We start from the raw sequence: 21,315 nt of genomic DNA on the forward strand, positions 1-21,315 counted from the left end.
GTGTGTGTGTGTGTGTGTGTGTGTGTGTGTGTGTAGCAAAGGAATGTTGAGCAAAAAAGCAATTTATTTTCCCTGTAAACACAGAGGGAGAATATTTATAGATGTTTAATAGGGTATAACAAGGGAATTCCAAAGAATAAATAATAGATACTATTGTTTATACCCTCAGGGCAGATTGCCTGAAAGCGAGGGAAGAAAGAGGCTTTATAGGTTTTGTAATGATAATGTTTGAATGATTAACAAATTACAGCTAAATTATGAGACAAAGGATTTAAAGATCTTTTTAATATTTTTTAAAGTAACGTTTCCTTTTAGAAGGAACTTTTAACTTTCAGAAATAATTTCTAACTTTATTAGAAATTATAACTTGGCTTTGCAAAGAAATATGGAAACTGCTGAATCTTAAGATCAGTAAGTGAACGCTCAGCAGGAATTGGCCATGTGTATGTCACCATGTTAGAAACCATGATAACTAAGAGAATACCAGCCCTTAAGATTTTTATAATTTAATAGGAGATATTAACATGTAAATAAGAATGGAGGAACAGGAGACATGGACATGGGCCAGAAGTTAATGCAGAGCAAGAGACAAATGAACATGAAATAAGAATGAATCTGAGAGACTTTCAGATGGGGAAATCTATTTGGATGTATAGAGTGAAGAGGATGAAGGACTTAAAATGATCCCCAAATTTACTCTTAGACTAGGTGGATGGAGACAGTCAGTGCACAAGGATAAGCAGCCTTGGTGGAGAGAAATAATGAGCTGAAGAGCTTAAGGCCTGTTGAGCTGAAATGTTATCAAGAGTTCCACAAGGAGGTGTTCCGTCAACAATTAAAACCATCCAATCCAATCGTCTGAGATGGTGTCTCTGGACAAACTGAACTTTCACAAAGACACTTAAAATGATATTTTCTCTGTTCTTTCTTAATGTATTCATTTAATCAATAGGTATTAATTAAGTGTCTTCTAGGAACCAGGAGTTCTTTTAGGTACATGGAGAGGAACAAAGGAGACATGGTAACCTTATCTCATGGAGTTTACAGTCAACTGGAGGAGGCAAACAACAAATAAGTAGATAAACAGATATATACATAAAGAGATCAAGTGAGAAGCATTGAAGGAAAAGAAAAGGGTAAAATAGGGGGATGTATTTTTGATTTGGTAGTCGGAGACATCCTTTCTGATGAGGTGACATCTTTTCTGAGACCCAAAAGATAAGAAGGAGCTGTGTATTCAAAGATTATTTTAGGCAAAAAGAACACACACACACACACACACACACACACACACACACAGAACATGGACAGCTTGTCCATTTTAGGAATGCAAGAACAATGTGGTGTGAGATGAAATGATGAAATTGGCAGATCTGTTACGTTTGCAATGACAGAGACCTCTAAATGGAGATGTAAAGCATATGCCAAATAAGAAGCCAGTGTTGTCCAGTGACTGGAAAGAGGAGGGAAGTTTACTAGGAACAAAGGACTCCCTTGAAAATATAAACATTTTTCTGATTTGCATTTAACTGACATCATTTCTTCTTCCATTTTGAAGCATCTCAGTTAAATGAAGCAGAGCGGGAGTCCACTGAAGAAAATGCAGGAGAAATCCCTCGTCAGATAAGCAGATCCTTGCTATGAGACAAGGGAGATGAAGTCCACATGAACTCTGTTGTGGCTGAGAATACGGAAACCATGTATTTAGAAATACTACCCAACAAGGAATGCATATTTTTAAGATCTGCCATTTCAAATGTGAACACAAAATTTTGTTTGCTATTTATAGTGCAAAATAAAACTGGTAAAAGCAATCTTTAGAGTGATATTATTGATGACCATATCCACCATAATTTTACAATTTACAAAGAGCTCTCTATATATCCATTTATTTCTTGCAATAATCCAGGGAGGTAGATGTTACTATTATTATTAATTTTTATCAAAAAAGGAAACTGAGGCTCAAAGAGAAGAAAATTGCTTGGGACATTACACTTGCAGATGAATATAGACCAGATATTACGAAAATCCCACCTTTATTCCATGGGACAATTATGTTTGACAATGAAAGTTCCAATAGAATTTTTCACAGAGATTCATTGTGGATTAGTAGAAATTGTAACCTTCAAATGTGAACCCAACAAAAACAAAACCCAATGGATATCTGTTAAATCTTAATGGCAAATGGTATAATAGTAAGCCTCAATTCTTATATGGGAAAATGAAGGCAAAGTGACAAGGAAGGACTTGAGCCACAAGCCACACACACTTCCATCAAGCTGCAAGATGGCAACTTCACCTTGTAGCTACAGGACCCTAGAAGAGATAATGAGTCCTTAAAATACAAATGCTTATACATATTAGATGGAAAACATTTAATTATGAAATACGTATTATGTATATAAAATATAAAATTTATATATTTATATATGAAGTTACATATAATATATCTCTATTATAATAACATTATATAAATATATATTTCATATAGATGGAACATTTTAAATTCACGTTTCTACACTATGCTATTTGGGGGATATAATTAATAATTTGCTTTTTAGAGAATCAAATGGTACATCAATGAAATATAAAGTATCTAAAATGTTTTTTTTTTAAAGATTTTATTTATTTATTCGACAGAGAGAGAGACAGCCAGCGAGAGAGGGAACACAAGAAGAGGGAGTGGGAGAGGAAGAAGCAGGCTCATAGTGGAGGAGCCTGATGTGGGGCTCGATCCCATAACGCTGGGATCACGCCCTGAGCCGAAGGCAGACGCTTAACCGCTGTGCCACCCAGGTGCCCCCTAAAATGTTTTTAAAAATATATAAAATCATCCTGTTACCCCTAGTTCTGTATGGGTTGCTACTTCTTTGAATCTGGTCTATACTATACAGAACACTAGGATATAGATTTTTACTTTCTTGGATAATGTTTATGTTTATACATTCATATAATAAGGATAAATTTCTCAAGTTAATTTCAATAGAAAACAAAATTTCCTTACTTAAATTCCAAGACCATTATGCGAAATTTAATTATATTATTCTCTTTAGAGATATGAGAACACAGAGAATAAAGATCATTAGCGAGAAAAATAAACACATTTATGAAATACTTGAGAATGGGTATATGTCAGGGGTGAGAAGAAACAAAGAAGCCCAGTCTTTATAATAGTGGATATTAACTAAATTATTCTGACATTGGCTACAAGGATCGTCTAAGGATTAGATGCAAACCAACTAGCAGAAAAAAATTATATTTGAGGTGTGGACGACTTAGTTATAAGGTCAAATTTGAAAAAGAGGCAATCACAATCAAACACACACCTTAAATAAATGTTTCCCATGGTTTCATTTATATCAAATAGGCTAACGTGCAGCATTAACCTATTGCTAGGCATTAGCATTATTGATGAGTTTGTGTGTAACTATTAATCAGTTTGCTTCAGAGAGACAAACTACCGTTCTAATTTGTTTTCTTAACTATACTGAGATCTGCCTTTATTTTTTCCTCTAACCGATATCTCGCATACAGCTGGGGTACGTATTTGCAGCTGCTTAGTCGGAAGCTGTACTTGTAAAACACCCTCATCTTCTAACAGGCTATGTGGGATCTCACTTATTAAAGAAAGCACTATTCTGAAGACATGTATCTTTATTGCTTGCACTTTTTAGCCATAACTGGATTCTGGTATCTGGTTAAATTTATTTCAGGTAGATATCTCAATTCTTTCTTTTCCTTCTCTTCTGCAAAATCGTGTGTGCTGAAAATAAGATTCCGTGTTGGCACAATGCCTTTCTGGTTAAATACAAATAAATGGAAGATTGTATTCCTTTAGATCCCTGATGTGCCAGGCAAGGTTAAAGCTTCATTCTCATAAGAAAAGTAAGCTTTTTAAAGCCCTCCAGAGTTTGATTTATTTTTGCCCTCCCTGTTGTTAGGTATGGTCCCTGGGACTAGCTGGCTCCGGAGAATAACAATGAGCTATGGGGCTGCTCCCTTCTAGAATCCTAGTACAGAGCCCGTTCATCTTTTTTTTTTTTTTTTTTTTTTAAGATTTTATTTATTTATTTGACAGAGATAGAGACAGCCAGCGAGAGAGGGAACACAAGCAGGGGGAGTGGGAGAGGAAGAAGCAGGCTCATAGCAGAGGAACCTGATGTGGGGCTCGATCCCATAACGCCAGGATCACGCCCTGAGCCGAAGGCAGACGCTTAACCGCTATGCCACCCAGGCGCCCCAGAGCCCGTTCATCTTGATAATGACTTAGAGAATTTAAAGACTTGATGGATTAAAAATCGGGGGAAGGGAGATAGACGACAGATTTGAAGTTAGAATCCATGGGCCACATTTGAATTGGCAATTGTCCATAACTTTTGAATAACCATAAAGCTGAATGTTCATGTTCTCTTTAGGGACACCATGACTGGACTAATTATATATCTTCATGAGATGACCAGAATTGCCATGCACTAAGGTGCTTATGTGGCGGCAGACCTGGCTCCAGAGACCCACATTCCTCTCTGAAGTGAAAAAAAAAAGGAGAGATGTGATGAATAATGTCACTTTTTGGTTTGTCTAAAAAATGTGAAACACAGATGCACTTATTGGTATCAGTTTCATTTAGTTTCTCTAAATTATCACATGGTGACTTATTTTGATAATAGTTCTTAATGGGAGGTAAGCACAGCTCTTAGAGTACCTATGGAAAAAAGAAATATATTGAGGTACCAACATTCTTACAGAAGCTCCCACAAAATTTTCTCTTATAATTGCTAAAAAGACAACAAATTGTATCTGTCATACCATGGCACCTGTCCTCCATTTTTCGTGAATTTATTTCCTCTCCTCTTCCTCTCTCTTTCCTTTCATACTTGTATATATTCCTCTGCTGACCTTCTTGCCTCTGGTTTATCTCATGGGTCTTTCCCCAGATCAGAGTTTCCTTCTTTCATTTGCTAGTCCACTATTCTTACAAGCTTAAAAGAGTCACCTGTTTTTGATCTCTTCTCAGAACAACTCCACTTTATATCACATATTCACGTGGCTACAAGGTACCTAGGGAGTGCTTTGCACAAAACATTAATTTTATTTCTCTCTTCACTCTTATTTATATTCAATGCATTTTTGTTTATAATTATGATTTAGATAAATTTGTCTGTCCTTTTATATGAGAGATTTATAAGCCCAGAGAGAGAGAATTGTTTTTCAATTTATGTACTCCAGGACTTCCTTAGTGCAGTATTCTTAGATTCCATTAATTTGGGGGACTTGGCCATATTTGAGGAGGCCAATAATAGGAGTGATATTATCGAAGACTAGATGGCAGAAAGAGGCAGAGGAACCACTGGTTAGTAATTAATGAATTAGAAATATCCTTTTAAATGCATTCATAAATTTAACTGGAATTAGGTAAGCTTCATAAGGTTTTATAATATCTTAAATGAGAACCTCCCCCCCAAACCCACAAATGTATTCCTTTTAAAAACCCAAAGTTTAACACTTTTGCAAATATGTTCTCCAGTTCCCAAGGAAAGAAAAAATAAATGATTCATAGAGCTATGTTAAAGAATGATATTTCTGGATTAAAAATGATAGTAATCACAGCATGATCTCTTTGTTAGTTTTAAAGAAGAAAACACTATGAAAGATCAAAGAATAGCTTTCAATCTAGCATGGTCCCTGGCTAGATACTATCCTATGCTAGCTAAAGAATGTATTTCTGCAATAAGAAAAGTTTGAAGGAGGGGCGCCTGGGTGGCACAGCGGTTAAGCCTCTGCCTTCGGCTCAGGGCGTGAACCCGGCGTTATGGGATCGAGCCCCACATCAGACTCCTCTGCTATGAGCCTGCTTCTTCCTCTCCCACTCCCCCTGCTTGTGTTCCCTCTCTCGCTGGCTGTCTCTATCTCTGTCAAATAAATAAATAAAAATCTTAAAAAAAAAAAGAAAAGAAAAGTTTGAAGGCAAGCTTATTATTAATGTGAGGTGTCCTTTAAGTAATTGGAAAGTATTTCCTATTATCACGTTTAATTAAACATAAATCACCTAAATAAATAAAAAAAATTCACAGAGAGGAAATATATTCTGTAACTGTTAAATAAATATAGAAACCACATGAAACGCTCGTGACCAAAACAGAAAGCTAAAAACCCACAGCTGTTTTAAAAGGTTTAACTAGACATGACTACAACTGAAGACCCTGAATCATCCATTTGCCAGATTGATTAGAGATCACCACAAATTTCATCTCGGCTTCCCAACTGCAGGTTAATTTCCTTCAGGCACCAGGTCAACCAAGATCAATCATTGCTGTGGGCAGGTCAGAGCTGTCTGGAAAAGAGAAATTCTACCTCACCGCCTAAGCACTCTACTTCCTCAGGGTACAACAGCTCATGGTCTAACAACGTTGCAGCATTATTTACAATTGTGAAAATCAGGAGGGAAAAGCAAGTACTTTTGGAAGCTAAACATTATTCCTCTTAACTTTAGAGTGAGAAGAATCACCTGGACGGGACAGACTAGGGCCTGACATTGGCATTCTAACTAGGTCCCTGATGATATCTATGCTGCCAGTCTGAGGACCACACTGAGTAGAAAGGGGCCAAAGATCGCTGAGTTTTCTGGAAGATTGTTAAAATAATCTGAAAAAAAAAAAAATCCCTGGTCTCTTAAATTTCCGTGTGGGTCATGTACGAATATTGCCAGTTGCAGCAGCTCCTGGCCGAGAACTTATGTTAAGGATATGATAGGAAAACGTGTTTGTGACCTTGCGGGCTTCAGTGTAAATGTCAGAGCCAAGCGGCGGGGAACGCCTGGCTTGTCCCACAGTTGGGAACGCCCAACTGTTTCAGGGCAGAACACTGCTGAAACCTGATTGCTCTTGACAATAGCCCACAGGGTCCATAGAAACATGTTTAAGAATAGGCCTCACTTGCTAAACGTTACATCATCTGATCTCCAGACCTTCCCGGTGATGTACCACTATCCCGTGACCTTCCCCGTGATCCACTACTATTCACTAGAATGTAATAAGATTACTCCCTTGATTGATAATTGGATTATTCCCTTGATTGGGATTGGGATTGTTTTTGATTGTTGCCAATAAATACGAGAGGTTGCAGCTGTTTGGGGCGATCACTCGTGGCGGTTGTCCCCTGCACCCACGGTCTGTTTCGCAAGCTAAACCTGTCTGTGCCTTGTCCTTCTCCAGAATCAACGGTGCCATGGGCAGTGCCGCGACAGCCAGTCCTCTCAAGCTTTCGTCCTTATGTGCCCCTATATTCAAACCAAATTCTACTGGTTTGGTGACAGAATTTTCGTTTTAGTTTAGTTCTCAAATGACCGACTCTCTGATTCTGTATGAATCGATTCAAGTGTTCTTTCCCTCTGAAATATCTTTGTGAACCTTTCTAAAGCTATAAACAATTCCTTAAGTTTTTTCTTTTTTCTATTTAAAATTCTAAAACAATAATTTTCACTAAGTATATAGAACATTTTGTTGGTTCTTACACAGAAACCCAATGACTACACATAGGAATGCATGCTCTTGTAACAGGCAGGTTGACTTCTCCCCACTTGTACATCTAGTCTATCTTACGTGCATAGAATTGGTTTTTTTATTCCTCACTTCAGAGATTAATGCATTGAGCGGATGTCTATGTTAAGAGGCAAATGATGTCCGATTCTTAATGAAAAGCACATCTTTATCTACTGAACTACTTTTTGGCTTACAAAGAATTAACATAACAGGTTAAATAAAAGTAATGGTGAATCTAGATATAGTGAATGTACCACTACAAGAACCCGGGTCCACTACGTGTTATCTTGAAAGAAAAAAATGGTCTCTTTATACAGTCTCCAAGGAAAATATTACATAGCATATTTTGCTTTCTGAATCATTTGTGAATTTGCCATAGAAATTCTGGATGCCTATCAGTGAGAGAATTACTTCTTGAACTTAATTGGATTAAATGGATCTGTTGCACACTCCTTGTGAATGCTGCAGAGCTCTCTTGAATGATTTATTGGTGGCCTCACCCTTTATAATAAGAATGAAAGTGTTGCTAAAAGATCTTTTAGATTAATATGCATTAATTTCTTTTTTATTTTTTTTAAGTAGAGGTTCTTTTTGCCCCAAGGGCTCATAAACACGAAGGGTAAGAAATATTTTCAGGTACTTGGGAAAGACTGCGTGCTTATAAAATTACACAATTCTTTGAACTTATGAAAGTCTGAATGCAGATTTTTTTCAGTCTTCTCTTATTTTTTTTATATTTTATTTATTCGAGAGAGAAAGAGTGAGAGAGCGAGAGAGAGCACAAGTGGGGGGGACAGAGGGAGAGAGAGAAGCAGACTCCCCACTGAGCAGGGAGCCCGGTGTGGGGCTCCCAGGACCCTGAGATCATGACCTGAGCTTAAGGCAGGTGCTTAATCACCTAAGCCACCCAGGCGCCCCAGTCCTCTCTTATTTTGAACAAGGCTGCTGTTTCTATGGGCTCTGGACGATATGTCCTCAAACCTGAGGCAGAGGCCACAATTTCATGATATTTTGATGAAATTCTAGTTGAAAGAAGAAAGCAGTAAGGAAGCACAGGCTAGAGGAAGAACCACATACTGAGAATAGCTAGATAAGTTTCCAGGGAAACTATTTTAAGCAAATGGTACCCAAAGCAGGTTATGTGTTTATTTATGGGACAAACTTCCCCATCTTCCATTATTCTCTGAAGTGAATGAATGCTGATCATGCCCAGTCCCTGGAACTATATGCATTTAAATTAAAAATCTAGAAAGCACAGTATACACTGAGGTGGGATCTATTGACTGTGTCAGTAATAGCAGCATTTTCATTTTTCCTTTTGTAATAGAAGTCATTGTGTGCGTTCGGGATGGATTCTTGGTCTTTATTAATCTCTGCAGTGAGAGCATTTGGGATTTTAAAAGCTATTGATTTTTTAGAAAGAGATCGTAGTCTATTCTGTGTTATCCCTAACTTCTATTTCAGATCTGTCATAAAATGGGTATCCAGTGCAGAGGGTCTGGCGTTTGGTGGTGCATTTTAGGCACCCTCTTTAATAGGTCTTGAAAGATTTGTATACTAGTTCAATTTTAAGGAATAAAAAATCTTGTTTTGATTAATGATTTTCCCCATTCCCCTCTTCAGGCCGTTCTTTTGACAATTTGATAAACCAGGTCCTGGATTGTGATAATATAGGTTGCGAAATGGGCATTTTTAATGTGTCTTTCATTTGCATATTCTCTCAAGGCCTCTAAGTAATCTATTTTCCCGACTGGTCACCTTCTTACTGTCACTTGCCTCTGAATCTTACTGCCTTCTCTCCGGAAGTATCTGAACCTTTGTTGGCCCCTGGAATGAATTGCTTATTCTTCTTCAAATGAACCATTAACTTATGTTATTAATGTCAATATGAAATGAATCTTGAAACAAAATGGGTGTCTTTTTCCATTACTCTATGATATTACTTTATTTTACATCATAACATTATAGGGAAAAACACAAAATGTAATGAATGCTAAGTATATATCATGGAGTAAAACCTATTAAAACTTTGCTTGCATTCGTAATGATTTAAAAGTCTCTGCCCTGAGCAGCAAATGGTACCAGACTGCAGGAATACAAAAGCAAAGATGACAATAAAAAATCTTTCCTGAGATGGAGAACCCGTTTGCTTTCTTTCCCTGTTACATAGACTGAGATTATGAGAATTTCATACATCACCACAATTCTCACTCACAACTATTCAAATGAGAAAAGCATGGGGCAATGGAATCACAATCGATTACGAAGAGAACTATAAGAACACGGGCAAACATGAACGTGCTAACGTTAATTTGGTAGTGACTGCAGGTATAGCTGTGGCATAGAACTTCACATTATATTCAAAGGTCAGTATATATGGTCATTGAAAGTCCCAGATAATGAGTGTATGAAAAGGTCTAAAGCTCATATTTGGGTTTGGCTTTTGAGAATGGGAGAGTCAGGCATATTTGGTAGTTCAATCACTAAACACTTGGCAACAGTATACTTTTCTTTTCCTTTCATGCTATCTCTGTGGCTCAAGATAATAAAGGCATTTTATGCCTTTAGCAATTTATGTATGCATTGGCAGTTCTGTAATTTTACTTTTAACTACCGTAGAAAGGTGATCAGCTTGTTTTTGCTATGCTAGATATAAAACAAGATGGCCATAAGGAGACGGGTGCTTCAAACAAACTCCCACATGATTGTGAAAAAAGAAGACAAAGGCAATGGTTTGTCTATGAAAAGAAAATAGTATCCTTTAGAAAAAATTTTATATCACATGCTCAGATTAATTACATTTTGGTTGCTAAAAGATATCCTGAATTTTGTCTTTGAGGATGTGTAACTAGAAAAAAAAATACAAAGTATGAACTTAATGTCATAGAGATTCTGCCAAAATCTGATTTACATAAGAAAAAAATGGATTCTTTTTGTATTATTCCTTTTGTATTCCTTTTGTATATTATAAATTATCTAAGGCTGCATTTTTAAATATTTATTTCAAGTAAGGTAATACTTTGAATTTTAAAAAGTTTTGAGACCTTTTTGGGAGAGCAGGAGGGAAAAAAATCCATTGACTATACCACAAAGATATAGAGGCTATTAAAATTTCTGTTTTCAATTGGTAAGGAAAAATTAAAACTTTCACTATTTGCAGATGACCTGATACTATATATAGAAAACCTGAAAGACTCCATCAAAAAATTGCTAGAACTGATAAATGAATTCGGTAAAGTTGCAGGATACAAATTCAATGTACAGAAATATGTTGCATTTCTATACACCAATTATGAAACAGCAGAAAGAGAAATTAAGAAAACAATCCCATTTACAATTGTATGAAAAATAATAAGATACTGAGGAATAAACCTAACCAAAGAGGTGAAAGACCTATCCTCTGAAAACTATAATGCTTATGAAAGAAATTGAAGACAACACAAAGAAAAGACACTTTGTGCTCATAGATTGGAATAACAAATATTGTTAAAATGTCTATACTACCCAAAGCAATCTACACATTTTAATGCAATCCCTATCAATATACCAACAGCATTTTTTACAGAACTAGAATAAAAAATCCTAAAATTTGTGTGGAACCACAAAAGACCCCAAATAGCCAAAGCAATCTTGGAAAAGAAATGCAAACCTGGAGGCATCACAATTCCAGACTTCAAGCTCTATTATAAAACTGTAGTAATCAAAACAGTATGGTACTGGCACAAAAACAGACACATAGATAAATGGAAAAAAATAGGAAATCCAGAAATGAACCCACAATTGTATGGTCAATTAATCTTCAACAAAGCAGGAAACAACATCCAATGAGAAAAAGACAGTCTCTTCAACAAATGGTCTTGGGAAAACTGGATGGCAATATGCAAAAGAGAACACTTTCTTACACTATAAAATAAATTCAAAATAGATTAAAGACCTAAATGTGAGGCCTAAAACCATAAAAATCCTAGAAAAGAGCACTGGTAGTAACTTCTCTGACATCAGCCATAGCAACTTTTTTCTAGATAGGTCCCCTGAGGCAAGGGAAACAAAAGCAAAAGTAAACTATTGGGACAATATCAGAATAAAAAGCTTCTGCATAGTGAAGGAAGCAATCAACAAACTAAAGAGAAAACTAAGGAATGGGAGGAGATATTTGTAAATGACATATCCAATAAAGGGTTAGAATCCAAAATATATAAAAAAACTTATAAAATTCAACACCCAAAACCCAAATAATCCAATTAAAAAATGGCAGAAGACATGAACAGACATTTCCAGAAAGAAGGCCAAGAGGCACATGAAAGGATGCTCATCGTCACTTATCATCAGAAATGCAAATCAAAACTACAATGAGATACCACCTCAACTTGTCAGAACGGCTAAAATAAAACACACACACACACACACACACACACACACACACACACAAGAAATAACAGGTGTCGATGAGGATGTGGAGAAAGCGGAACCCTCTTGCACTGTTGGTGGGAATGCAAACTGGTACAGCCATTGTGGAAAACAATATGGAGGTGTTTCAAAAATAGAACTGCCTTACAACTTAGCAATCACACTATTGGGTATTTAATCAAAGAATACAAAAACACTAACTCAAAGGAATACATGCATCCCTATGTTTATAGCAACATTATTTACAATAGCCAAAGTATGGAAGCAGCCCAAGAACCCATCAATTGATGAATGGATAAAGAAGATGTGGTGTATATACACAACGGAATGTTATTCAGCCAGAAAAAAGAATGAAATCTTACCATTTACAATGAGATGGATGGAGCTAGAGTATAATGCTAAGTGAAATCAGTTAGAGAAAGACAAGCAGCATATGATTTCGCTCACATATGGAATTGGAGAAACAAAACAAATAAGCAAAGGGAAAAAAAAAAGAGAGAGAGAGAGGCAAGTCAAGAAACAAACTTTTAACTATAGAGAACAAACTGATGGTTACCAGAGGGAGGTAGTGATGGGGATGGACGAAGTAGGTGATGGGGGTTAGGGAGCGCACTTGTCATGATGAACTCAGGGTGATTAAAATAAAACCTTAAAAATTTTTTTCAGTTTTCCTTTCCAGTTATTTTAAGTAAGTGTATGGCTTATATAGCTTCTCATATAGAGTTTTACTGCTTTCTGAATTTAGCATTATGCTATATTCACTTCTCTACAGTTCTACTGAGGCTTTTTATCCTATCATGTTGAAGGCTGTCATGAATATTTTTGCATATATGATTTCTTTTCTTTAAGAGTGCATATTCAAATTATTAATAATTAATGTCTCAAGATCAGGAAAAAATTAAAAACCACTTGTTTAACAATCACATAATAATCCAAAACTGTATATATACATATATATATAAACGTGTACATATATGTGCTTCATCAAATATTTCTGAAAGGAAAAAGTGATTGCAGTTGAGGTAGGAGATTGGTGAGATATTTGGCACATTTGGTCAGAAAGGGGTAACTCTCCACTATATATATATTTTTGTACTAGTTGACTTTTTAAAAATCATGAATATTAATGATGTTATCCAAAAATGTATTCATTTTATTAAAACCAGTTGACAATTATTATTGTAATGGAAATTAGAAGACTTTCTAGTCAAGATTTTTCTTGACTCTGGTAGGACCTCAAATAATGGATGTTAAAAATTATGGAATAAATAAATTCATTTTGAAAAATTGAATTAGATTCAGATATATTTTAAAATTTATTTGCTGTTGACAAACAAGTATACTAGCTGTTTCACTTTCAATAAGTTGTTTGGCAATAGATGAAAATTAAAATTTTACCAATTAGAAGTTTTGTTGAAGGAATAAAAAATGTCCTCTCTCCTCTCTTCCTCAGGCTATCTTTTCTTCCTACTCTGTAATTCTCTGCTGTGGAGGCCAAAATACAAGGAATCTTCGCTCAAAATGTTAAGAATTAGACACAATTTCCACTCTATAGGTAGAACGTGGGAGGTACTCTATAGGAGAAGAGTTATGTGTTATGAAAATTATCCTGCGTGAGGTGTTGAGTACCAGGGAAAAAGGAAGTTTGAACAAGTCCTGATGGATAAGAGCAAAAACACTGGAATGGCATATATATTGCTCAAGAAATGACTTGGATCACAGTCTATGAGATACAACTTTATGAAAACATTCATAAATGAGTGATAATAAAAAGAAAATTCAGTGAAGCAATTGAAAGCCTAATAAACGCTATTTTTCTTAATTTGAATCAGGAGTTTTTAATAGCTCTATTCTAAGAACTCTATTTTCCCCAACATTTTATTTGGAAAAATTTCAAAATACACAGCAAAGTCAAAAGAATACAGTAAGCATTCATATAATAACTATACCTAACATTTTATTACACTTGCTTTATCACATATGTATCCACCTTCCCCTTCTTAAGGAGCAAATTTTAAGAAATAATTTTTATATATTTGTAATTGTAACTTTCATAAAATTGAATTGCATTTCATAATCAATGTATATGTTAAATATGGTAGAGTTGTTTTTCTTTCAAAGATCGTTTCTAACTTGGTGATGATTCTTTTAAGGTTTCATAAATGAGGAAACATAGTCTTAATTTTGACCAAAAAAAAGATGAGTTATAATTCAGTCTTCCTATTAAGTTTTTTTAAAAAAGAGATATTTCACATTTTTTAAATATTTGGAGTTAACTTTAGCAAGATTTCAAGACTGAAACTCATCTCTCCAGTATTAAAAACATGAATCATATTTGAATTACAGAGGAATAGACTTTTATGGCATATAAAAGAGTGGAACAAAGATTACAGGAAGAATTTGGAGCATTAAATGTCAGGAACAGTATTTTCTCAGGGAAGTTATTAACAGGTTGACATCCCTATCCCTTTATTTAGGCCAGACAATCCTTTGCATGATTTTTTAACTTTTGAACACTCATAAACACAACCATAATAGCTCCCTTATTTTGGTTTTCTGGGTTCTTTTGTATTCTGAATTCTTAGAGAACAAAGAATATGAGAATATAATTTATATGTTCAATCTCTGTTGACCTCCCCCTCCCCTCATTTTTCACTCTTTCCAGAGAGTGGGAAGAAGCCTGCAGATAAGATAAGATAAGATAGATAAGTAAAACCTGGAGAAAAGGTCTATGAGAAGATATGTAAATTTTTATTATAATCTATTCATTAATAAATCTTCTCCAAGAACTACTGTTAGCTAAATTAATTGACTATGGCTGTAATATAAGCATCTGTGCAATCTTACAAAAAACATGAGAAACTCGAAAGGAGAAAATATTTTAAAAAAACACCCAAAACAACAACTGTGGTTTGGAATTTCTGTATTAGTACTCAATTATCTGAAATTGTGAAGGAATCTGCTATTTCATGTAATTATTTCTTCCCACATCCCATCCCACACAAAAGTATTAAATTAAAAAAATTTTCTAAAAATGTGTGAAAAAAGTTCCTGCTTTATGAAACAGTGAATTCTAATTGCAACTTAATGATAGCAACTCAGCAGAAGCATCACTCATTTTGTATTCACTGTACTGCAAAATACAAAATGACTTTTTTCTTTCAGGAGCTGTTTGTCCCTTCACAGAATGAACGGTTCTTAGGCTTTTGTTGTTATTTTGTTTTGTGTTGTTTTGTTTCAAAATACACAGCTGATATCCCTCTGTCCTCACTATGTGGCTACTGATACCTCTCTGTCCTCATTCCTGTTGGAGAACCTGTTACAAATGGCCACCATCTTTTCATTGGTTCCTTACTTGCTATGCTTGTAGGGGGAAAACTGTGACCAGAGTATTAGCACTGGGTGGAAATTGGAATAAATCTTCCAAAGGCTTGAGAGTTTTTAAAAATGGATTACATTAGCATCAGTACACAAACTTCCTGACATCTATTTTTTTTAATATTCAAAGACTGAAAATGCATATCTTTAACTATGTTCCAAATCGTTAAGGATTTTAAGGAAGTGACCTCAAAATATGGGTTGTAACTGAATAGTATAAATCAAATTTGAAATTTTAGTTATGTGATTTCAGAGAACATTGAATGTTAGGTTGTCCTCAGTTTGTAATGTATTTTTAATTACAAATTTAATCATAATAGCTAATACTATTGACTACCAACTATGTACCATGTGCTATCTTAATTGCTTTATCTACAGTAACACATCTGTTATCATAACAGACATAGAGGTTACAAGTCTAAGTATGCACATTTTATAGATGAAGAGATGGAGGTAGATAGAGCTGAGACAACTTGCTGAAGAGGAATCACCATTTAAGCTCAGTCAGTCTGGGTCTGGAATCTACATGCTTAACCACTCTGTTATACTATGCAAAACCACATTAATGTATGTTTATCTAATAGAGCTGGTATTTTCCTCTAAGAACATAATCTATGTTCATTAAGGAAAACTATAAATAAATAGAAAAAATTGTAAAACAGAATAACCAGAAATTCTGTCACATATCTAAAAAAGCTGTTAATATTTGGTGTACTTTCTTATTTTTAAAAAATTTCGTAGCACTTTAAAACAAAGCTCCAATCATATTTGGTATATATTGTATATCCTTTCATTCAACTTACTACTTATCATCCTTAACATACTTACCATAAACTCTTCCCCAACCTATTTTGTCATCCTTTTTATCATTATTTTTAATGATGGAATAACATGCCACCAACTGCTTACATACTGGTCTAATTTTAAACCCAAAGTCGTAGAAAAATGACTGCTACAGGTAGTTTCAACAAGCTGAAAATATCTACCACCTTTCTTTAAACTGCTACTTTTTTTAAAATGCATGTCTCACTGGCCCAATGATCTGATTTAAATAAGGTCTTAGGTAAAGGAATATATTTTAAAATGTTTAGATATTTAAAGAGGGAGGGATGGGTAGTCATATGAAGAAAGTATTGGTAATATATGTATACTTCCTATAAAAATGTGTGGTTTGCCTCATCAGAAAATTCCCAACTTGAAGTTTTTATTAAAGTCGCTTAAGATTTTCACTTTAAATAGAGAAACAGGTACAAAAGTTTAATTTGAATAAGGAAATCCATTTCCTAGACCCTCATTTTAATGCATATCACTAGTCAAGTAATAATAATAATAATAATACTGTAGCCTTTTGTACATTTTTCTGTATCAGTCTTCCAGTCTAAATAGCTCATAGTAGAACCCTCAATTGCTCTCTGGTCTGAGCTAAACTGGCAAGTAGAAACATCCTTAAATTTGATGAAATAATTCAAGGTAAGCGCTTATAATTTAAGTATCCTTCTTTCCCCAAGTCATAAATAAGTATTACGTGTGACTTTGTCCCTCTGATGCACACCAACATGGAGCAATGCAGACTTTTTTTAATCCAGTTTACAACTCATGGTTAAGTATGTAGCAGAAAGATGCTGCCTACCTACTGATGGAAATGATCTTCAAACTCAGCAGTCCACCCAACACAGCAACCAGATTTCTGGCATTTAATTTCTACAAGAACTATAGGCAAGGGTTAATTTATTCTGTCTGTTATGATTGAGCATCTCTCTCTTGTTGGCTATACATTTCGGATGTAGGCAGTGGTGAAATTGTTGTTTGGACAGAAATTACACCAACAGAGTGGAAAGAATATGGAGAGCATGCACAGTCTTAAGCCAAATGCACTAACGTTGCAATCTGACAAAAAGGAGAACAATATATTTACATTGACACACACCTGTGTACACACATAGTTATACGATGGCATTTTGTTTCACTAAAGTAATATAATCTGCATTTTCAGAAATCCAGCTAATAGGGATTCCTGAGTGGCTCAGTCAGTTAAGTGTCCGATTCTTAGTTTCGCCTCAGTCACGATCTCAGGGTTGTGAGATCAAGCTCTGAGTCGGGCTCCATGCTCAGTGTGGAGTTTGCTTGAGATTCTCCCTCTGCCTCTGCCCTTCCCCCTCCCCCCAATAAATAAATAAATAAAATCTTTTTAAAAAATCCAGCTAATATTAGAAATAAACATTCCTTAGATTTGTAGGTGGGAAAGAGTTTTGCAAGATACTCCTGGAGTAGGAAGCTGTAAAGAGTGACTGAAATAAAGTTTCTCTTAAAATAACACAACCAATATCACTTCTAATGTAAAACAGCAGTAAACAAATTGCCAGTCCTTTTCTTTTCCAGATACTGTGATGCAAAACTAGGAAAGTAACTTCCATCGTTAAGATCAGATTGTAAAAAGTGAACCAGAGTCCTGTTGCATAGGTTGGAAGTGGCAATCAGGATTGAAGTTTGGTCTTTCTTCTGACCCCAGAGGTAAGTTCTTTCCATTAGGCAATTTTTTGTTTGTTTGTTTCCTTGTTTGAAATGTCATATGCATTCTTGTGAGGAGGAATCCTATATACATAGGATTACAAATCAAAATTTGTAACAAAATTAAGACAACATAGAACTTCAGAAACCACACCCTTCCAATGGACAATCGATCATTATTAATACTTCAAATAAATGCTGTTGAATTCATCTCTTTCCTCATCGAGCAAATTGTGCTCATTCAGGACATAACAAAATCCCTTTTCTGCAAAAGGGATGAATCCAACACAAGCTAGTCATTCTTTTGCAACATTACATGCTATGCAATTAGCAAAATGGCCTGTCTTACATATGTTGCTCTCCTTTGAAAACCTCACTAAATAGCAGCTCTTTTTCTAAAAATACAAGGGAGTCATCATATTAGATTTTTAAAATATTGTACTGAAGAAGTTTTTAGCAATATTTTCCCTCTGTACACAAAAGTCTCTATATAGCATATGCAACATACATATGTATATAAATCATATATAGCACGATGTTTAACTGCTGGGTTTTGTTTCTCCATTCCCTATGCTCAGTGCATCAGCTTTAAGCAAACAACCTTATCTTTCATTAGAGAGTAACCTCACATCTGTGAGATTTTTCTGGCTTGCATTCTCTCTAGCGACCAAATGTTTGCTATTTCGAGCTATACAAAATATGTCTTCCTTAAATGAATATTGTTAATAAAGAAACTGAGCAATGAAGATGAAGGTCTAAATAGACCTTTGTCTTTGTGTTATGGGAATATTTTCTGTTTGTGAATATGTTATGTGAAATATTTTCTTAGCATTTGCAACTGTCTATACAATTAGCTCTGTTATCACAACTTTAGAAACTGAACTGCTTCCCTTAAATAAGTTTCACTTAAAAACCAAGTTCGTGAACTTTTTTTTTTTTTAAACAGATTTCACTGTTTTAGTAGTGCACTAGACCCTGGTAAAGTTCGTCAGGGTATCTAGGTTGATGCATTCCGATCTTTCTGGAGTAACACTTTCTAAGTGTATAATGCCTCATTTCATCCCACGATATATTCTACATAATCTCATTTTAAGAATGGGAATAGATATTTTGTCTTGAAAAAAATCTGTTTTTTTTTTTTCTGTAATTTGTCGCTTGATGTGCCCATCACAGTGCTAATTTAGCAGAGAAATAAGCATACAAGATACATAAACTCTCTCCTGGAAATCAATGTGATATGTCATTGTTGGAACAAATCAGCTCTTATTAATAGCTGCAGCAAATGCTGTAGGTTAATTGTTCATAAGCTGGCATACCTAGAGCTGCTTTGCATAAGAGAAATTTGAATTACTTAAGTACCACCGTCTATGGTTTCTAAGGGTTCCAAAAATCTCATGGCCTCCTCAGCTAAGTGGTGGTGCTCTTTAAAAGCAACAGGGAGCACAGATAGAATAGGCTAGTCTACTCCCGTTTCCAAAACGTACAGTCATCTAGCCAGAGGATGTGTTATTAAACACGAAATCTTCTTGACTCACATGTTTGATTGTTTTGGTTTAAAATATTCCGTGCCCTCTGCCAGCCTTCTCCCTGGTATTTTCTCAGTGGGTAAGGTAAATATCTAATGCTATGAAAGGTCTTTCTCATCGAAATAGAACTTCGTGGTTCTTCCTTATTGGATAAGATCAGACGCTACCTGCTATAAAGAGAGCTGTTAAAGGTCTATTAGCACTAAATCGAGACTCTTTCATGACTACACTTAGAACTATGAAAGAGAAATGGGCAGAACCATTTCCTAAAACACGCTTTGCTGATAGAATAAATAATCTTAAAGGCAGTTACATTATTTTTTGATTACTTGCTTTGATTACTTAAATACATGAAATATTTTAAATATGTTATCTCTAATCTTCCCCAAACTCTGCCAGATAGATACTATTATTTGCATTTCACACACATAGAAATAAGAGATTAGGAATTTTAAATTGACTATAATTATGATTATACCAGCCAATGAAGGCTAGGTGTGGGACTTGGACCTTAAATTTTTTTTTAAAAGATTTTATTTATTTATTTGAGGGGGAGAGAGAGAGTGAGCGAGAGAAAGCATAAGCCAGGGGAAAGGCAGAGGGAGAAGCAGACTCCCCGCTGAGCAGGAAGCCCGATGCAGGACTCGATCCCAGGACCCTGGGATCATGACCTGAGTCGAAGGCAGAGGCTCAACCATCTGAGCCACCTGGGCACCCCAGGACCTTGAATTTTGATCTCCTTGACTTCAACATATTTGTTTCTTCCCTACAACGATGTCTTTATTTTTGATTCTTTAGAAATTTCACCTTGCAAAAATTACATATGAACAGAAAACAAGAATAAAATCAAAGACTTATAGTTCTAATGTGGGACTTTGGCAAGACCCACTGAGACCCTATTGAATGTAGTGATAAGCGCAAAACAAATGCTATGCTTGTTCACTAGTTGAGTGCCATGTCCCCTGCACCTACTTTGTAGTTTCAAAAGAGGAAGTTTTGTGGTGCCTGAAGTGTATATTATTTGGGGTACTTTCCTTAAAAAAAAAAAAACAAAATCAAAACCCTAATTTAGGTATAAAACAAATATCTATTTAGAGTAGAAAAATAAGGGGCACCTGGCTGGCTTAGTTGGAATATCATGAGACTCTTGGTCTCAGGGTCATAAGTTCCAGCGCCACACTGGGTGTAGAGATTACTTAAATAAACAAATAAAAGCAAAAACCAAAACAAAACAAAACAACTGAGGGCTTCAGAGGGGAGGAGGGTGAGGGAATGGGATAGGCTGGTGATGGGTATTAAGGAGGGCACGTATTGCATGGTGCACTGGGTGTTATATGCAAGTAATGAATCATGGAACTTTACATCAAAAACTAGGGATGTACTGTATGGTGACTAACATAATATAATAAAAAATTATTATAAAAAAAAACAAAACAAAAAACCAATGACGATAATCTGGTCTAGACCTAGCCACTGTGAATTTTCAGAACATCTCATTGATGTTTGAATAGAGTGATGGGAAGAAGGCTAAAGCTTTATATTTATATGTCCACAAAGCATCTAAATGAATAAAAGAAGATTGAGTCTAAAGGTTAAAGATTAGATCTTAAATATGTTAAATATGTTCTAAAACTTAGAATAACATTTCCTGTATCACTTCTAAAAACAATATTCATTTGAAAATAAATTAGTCTTGAAATTATAAAGCATTTTGTTTTAGAGTTACTAGTCAAATCTTAGACACAAGATATATATGGTAGACAAATAATATAATGTATAATATATATAATATAAATTATAATTTAATTGAGTTAACAATTGCAAGCTAATTGAATGATACAGTGTGGGCAGAGATATGTAAAATAAAGTGCTGTTGCTTAGTTTAATTACTGTCTCAGATGCTGTTACACCCACAGTGATTCTTCAAACAACAATGTAAAGTGTATATTCTTAGTATA

The 21,315-nt window shown here is 35.1% G+C and overlaps 1 protein-coding gene across 6 annotated transcripts in view; it reads right to left on the bottom strand.

The window, feature by feature from the left end:
- The window catches only part of NLGN1 (neuroligin 1), a 637,479-nt gene that overhangs the window by 161,511 nt on the left and 454,653 nt on the right, over positions 1–21,315 (bottom strand). The window lies entirely within an intron of this gene.

This window comes from Ursus maritimus, unplaced genomic scaffold (genome assembly GCF_017311325.1).
Source record: "Ursus maritimus isolate PB19 unplaced genomic scaffold, ASM1731132v1 scaffold_4, whole genome shotgun sequence".
In the NCBI taxonomy this organism is placed as follows: Eukaryota; Metazoa; Chordata; class Mammalia; order Carnivora; family Ursidae; genus Ursus; species Ursus maritimus.